The sequence below is a fragment of the Phocoena sinus genome, chromosome X, assembly GCF_008692025.1.
Source record: "Phocoena sinus isolate mPhoSin1 chromosome X, mPhoSin1.pri, whole genome shotgun sequence".
NCBI classification, from domain to species: domain Eukaryota; kingdom Metazoa; phylum Chordata; class Mammalia; order Artiodactyla; family Phocoenidae; genus Phocoena; species Phocoena sinus.
Window position 1 is genome coordinate 88,024,789 of NC_045784.1, and position 6,000 is coordinate 88,030,788.

Sequence of the window (6,000 nt, forward strand, 5' to 3'; positions counted from 1 at the left end):
ATCTAAAATGTACATGGTGCTCTACCTTTTTTTTCACACAAAATCTGGAAAAACATGGCATATCCTGTGCTCTCTAAAAACTGACAGGCACTTGCAATAGTTGACTATCACTGGATTCTGAAATTCTAATTTAGTCTAGTGTATCTGTTTTTATATGGGACACTTTGATGCAATTCAAAGTCTCCCAAATAGGGAGGGGTATCAAGATGGTGGAGTAGGAGTATGTGGAGCTCACCTCTCCCCATAAACACAATAAAAATACCCCTACATGTGAGGAAATTCTCACAGAAAGCCAACTGGAAACTGGCAGATCTCCTACACAACCAAAGCTGCCTATGTATCCAGGAAGGACAGGAAAAAAATTTAAAGGCATGAGGACGGTCCTGGCACCCCTGGGAGAGATCTGTAAAGGAGGAAAGATACACATAGGCAGACACTTGCCCCGGGGATCCCCCTTGCCTGCTGGAAAAGCCGCTGGGATAGTTGGAGGGGCTGCAAAAGCCTAAATTCTACTCACAAGGAGCGCATGCATGCTGGCTTGCTAACAATCAGGGCAGAGAGAGACTGGCACTGGTGGCTGTTGCCTTGCTGCGCTTCCCAACCCAAAGCACACACAAGGTGGTGGGGCCTCAGATGCACACAGCAGGTGAGCATTGAATCTTAGGTATACAGGTCCAGGGAGAGGACTTGATCTAGATGTGTCGAGACAGTCCGGAGGGCCTGGGGTACGGTCTGGGCCAAACCAAGGAGCACATGGTGAGCCCGCACACAGTGGGGGCATGTCCTGCCACAGTGCCCATTGTCAGTGTGCCCACAGTGGGGGCAGGTCTGGCCGTGGTGGACTTTGCCAGCACATACACCAGATAGCACCATGGAAAGGCACAGTAGTTGGGCACTGCATCTCGGTTGGACGGGCTCTTGGCAGGAGTATGCAGCCGTTCATTTCACGGTGGGAGCACACCTGCTCCGCTCACACAACACCATAGCTTGGAGCCAGATCTGGAGCTGACAGGTCCTGGGAGAGGTCTGCCACAGAGGAAGCCCAGGTTCCAGGCAGCGGCACAACCACCTCAATTCCTGCAGCCACAGGGCCCCGGCCCCCAGCACCAGCCTACTCCACACCACAGCCCAGCACTAGGTCTGGGATGAAAACACAACAGAGCAAGGGATGCAACCTTGGGCTGCTTCTGGGCAGGACCATAGATGCCTGCACGGGAGGCACATAGGTTTGTGGTGACCACACGGACCTCATTAGCTTCAGTGGTCACCTCCTTTGCATCTGGGCATGTGCTCAGGGGCAATGGAACCTGACTGAACCTGACCCTCAGGGCTTCTACTCCAACAGCCTGGAAGCAGACCCCAGCCCCAACAGGGCTGTGACAGCCATCGAGCAAAGAGGAGGCCCCAGCCAACAACCAGTGCAGGCTCTGGTCAACACAACTTCAAACACACCCCCTATCAAGGGAACAAGGGCCAGCACACTTTAAGGAAATATATGGCAAGCACCCACACCAAAACCAGCCCTTGCACAAAAAATATTGGACTCATACCGTCTACACAGGGATCCTCCCACCTAAAAACACCCCTTTAAGAACACAGTAGATTCGTGCTTCTCCTAAATTCAGAGAGAAAGAAAGTTAAGTGGAATGAAAAACAGAGGAACTCTTCCCAACGAAAAGAACAAGAGAAATCCCCTGAAGGAACAAATAATGAAAGAGACCTCACCAGTCTACTAGTCCCCAGATTCAGAAAGGAGGTAAGAGAAAGGCTAAAGAAGTTAAGAAAGATTATTGATAGAAATTCAGATCCCTGCAACAAGGAACTAGAAACTCTAAAGAGAAATCAATCAAATCTAGACAACTCAATTGCCGAGACAAAAAACAAACTAAAAGCAATAAATAGCAGACTAACCAAAGCAGAAGAATAAATAAGTGATCTGGAAGATAGAATAACGGAAATCACCAAATCAGAACCGCAGACAGAAAGACAAATTTTGAAAACTGAAGAAAACATATGAGACATTATATAAGAAATATATGAAACATTATATCATCCTTTATATTGGATCATATACAGCATGCGTAATATGCATAATCATAGGCATAATGTGCGCAGTCATATGCATAATAGGGGTACCAGAAGAAGAGGAGAGAGCAAAGGGGATAGAAAATGTATTTGAAGAAATTATGGCTGAAAACTTCCCAAACCTAAAGAAGAAAAGCGATATCCAGGTACAGGAAGCACAGAGGGTCCCACACAAGAAGAACCCAAATAGAGTGACACCAAGACGTAGCATAATTAAAATGGCCAAAGGGAAAGATATAGAGAACTACAAAGTCAACTGGGAAACAAGGTTTAAAATGGCAGTAAGTACATACTTATCAATAATTACTTTAAATATCAGTGGACTAAATGCTCCCATCAAAAGACAGAGTGGCTGAATGGATAAAAAAGAAAAAAAAACCAAGAACCTACAATATGCTGCCTATAAGAGACTCACTTCAGGGCACAAGACACAGACAGATTGAAAGTGAGGAGATGGAAGGCTATTTCATACAAATGGAAACAACAAGAAAGCGGGCTTAGCAGTACAGATATCAGACAAAATAGACTTAAAACAAAGTCCATAAAGACAAAGAAGGACATTATATAATGATAAAGGGATCAATAAAGAAGAGGATATTACACTAGTTGGCATATATACAGCCAATATAGGAGCACCTAAATATATAAAACAAATAGTTACAAACATAAAGGGAGAAATTAACAGGAATACTATGATACTAGGAGACTTTAACACCTCACTGACATCAATGGACACATCTTCCAGACAGAAAATCAACACGGCAACAGAGGCCCTAAATGACACAGTAGACCACTTGGACTTAATTTATATCTACAGGACACTACATCACCCCCATAAACAGAATACACATTCTTTTCAAGCGTTCAAGGAATGATCTCTAGGAGAGGCCACATACTAGGTCAAAAAACAAACCTCAACACAATTAAGAGGATAGAAATGACTTCACGCATCTTTTATAACCACAGTGTTATGAAGCTAGAAATCAACCACAGAAAGAAAAATGGGAAAAGAACAAATACATGGAGACTGCACAACATGCTACCAAAAAACCAGTGGGTCAATGATGAAATCAAAGAAGAAATCAGGAAATACCTCAAAACAAATGACAATGAAAACACAACCGTCCAAAATCTATGTGATGCAGCAAAAGCAGTTCTCATAGGGAAGTACATAGCGATTCAGGCCTTCCTCAAGGAACAAGAAAAATCTCAAATAAACAGAAAGAGAAAAAGAATTAGAAAAGGAAGAATCAAAAAAATCCCAAAGTCACTTCCTTGGGAAAGATCAGAGGGAAAGAAATAAAATAGAGATAAAAATAGAAAAGATCAATAAAACCAAGGGCTAGATTTTTGAAAAGACAAAGAATATCGACAAACTTCTAGCCAGGCTCACCAAGAAAATAAGAGAAAGGGCCCAAATAAACAAGCTAAGAAATGAAACAGAAGCAACAACCAATACCACAAAAAACAAAAAAAAAGCCTCAAAAACCAAAACACATAAGAGAATACTATGAACAGTGATATGCCAACAAATTAGACAACCAAGAAGAAAGTGGACAAGTGTCTAGAAATATACAGCCTGCCAAATTTGAGTCAAGAAGAAACAGATAATTTGAACAGACCAATCACTAGAAGTGAAATAGATTCTGTTATTAAAACAAAACAAAAAAACCTCACTGCAAACAAAAGTCCAGTACCAGATAGCTTCACCAGTATATTCTACCAAACATACATAGAAATTATACCTATACTGCTCAAACTCTTCCAAAAGATTGAAGAGGAGGGAACAGTCCCAAATTCATTCTATGAAGGCACCATCACCCTGATACCAAAAGCAGACAAAGATACTACCAAAAAAGATAATTACAGGCCAATATCTGTGAAGAATATAGATGCAAAAATCCTCAACCACATATTAGCAAACCGAATCCAACGCTACATTAAAAAGGATCATACACCGTGATCCAGTTGGATTCATTCCAATTGCTCTGATATCTTTAATTTTTGCCATTTTAACTACAGTGTGTCTTGGTGTGGTCTCCTTTGGCTTGACCCTGTTTGGGACTCTCTGTGCTTACTGAACCTGGATATCTCTTTCCTTTCCCAGGTTAGGGATGTTTTCAGCTATCATGTCTTCAAATATGTTCTCTGCCCCTTTCTCTTTCTCTTTCTCTTCTCCTTCTCAGACCCCTATAATGCAAATGTTAGTACACTTGCTGTTGTCCCAGAGGTCTCTTAAACTGTCCTATTTCTTTTTCTCTTTTTTTCTTTTTTCTATTCTGCTTCAGTTATTTCTACTACTCAGTCTTCCAGCTTGCTCGTCCATTCCTCTGCATCATTTCATTTACTGTTGATTCCGTGTAGTGTATTTTTCATTTCCGTTATTGTATTCTTCTCTGTGTGGTTCTTCTTCATATTTTATAAATCTTTGTTAAAAACTTCTCACTCTGTTCATCCAATCATCTCCTGGGTTCTTTGAACATCTTTACAATCATTCCCCTGAACTCTTTATCAGGTAGATCGCCTATCTCCCCTTCACTTTGTTCTTCTTCTAGGGTTTTATCGTGTTCCTTTGTTTGGGATAGATTCCTCTGTTGCCTCATTTTGTCCAATTTGCTATTTTATTTCTCTGTGTCTGTTAGGTTGGCTGCATTTCCCAACCGTAGAAAAGTGGCTTTTTGTAGGAGACGTGCTGTGTGTCCCAGCCGAGCTCTCCCCTCTGGTCACCAGAGCTATATGCTCTAAGGGTGCCCCCTGTTAGGGCTGCATGTGTCCTTCTGTTATGACCGGCACACTACTGTGGGTGGTGTGGTAGGTGTGGCTGGCCCCTGGTCCAGTGGGTTGCCAGGCCCTGCCTTGTGCAGAGGCTGGTGGCCACTGGCGAGTGAGGCTGGGTCATGAGGCTGCTGGCTGCAGTGCCCCAGGAAGTCCCGGGATTAGCGCTGGCCCACTGGTGGGTGGTGCTAGGCTCTGCAGTGGGTGGTGGTGGGGCTAGAGGTCCTGTATCTAGTGTCAGCCTGCTGGTGGGCAGGGCCAGTTCCACATGGCTGGCTGCCGGGTTTGGGGGTGTCCAAAAGCTGGTGTTGGCCCACTGTTGAGTGGGGCTGGATCCCAGGGCAGCTGGCTGAGGGGTGTCTTGGAACTGGTGTTGGCCTGCTGGTGGGTGGGGCTGTGGCCCAGGGAGTCCTGGAGCTAGTGCTGGCTCACTGGTGGGCAGAGCCAGGTTCCTGGGTCTCTGACTGCAGGGCCTTGGATTCCTGAAGCTAGTGCCAGTTTGCTGGTGTGTGGGGCCAGTTCCTGACATGGCTGGGTATGGGGTCGGGGGTGTCCTAAAGATGGCGTCATCCCACTGGTGAGTGGGGCCAGATCCAGGAGCAGCTGGTTGAGGGGCCCAATGTGTCCCAGAGCTGGTGCCAGCCTGTTGGTGTATGGGCTGGGTCCTGGTATGCCAGGCGGCAGGGCTGCAGTGGTTCTTGGGCTAGTGTTCCCAGAGGAATATTCCTTTTTGCATATTTACAAATATGTACATTAACAGAAGATGTTCTTTAATTTCATTACATTTTCATGAAACTGAATTTCTTCTAAAAGCTTGAAGCTTTTAAAGATATTCCATATTGAAATTTAATGGTGCTCTTTAAAGAAAATTGTTGCTGATCATAAATGTTGACAATTTTCTTGCTTCTCACCTTTCATACCTTTATGAACTCTGTGTTGTATGTGTACAGAATGGTAATACTTGATAAAATTGTAACTATAAAGAATCCATTCCCTTCTAGTCAAACTATCCTGACACAATAATATCAAAGTACGAGAGTAAAGAGAAAGCTTTGTCAAAAATTTGAGAAAGAAAAAGAGATTTCAGTACGCTGCCATGGATGCCTTTGTGGTTCTTCCTAAACTTACTGCAGGGGTGAG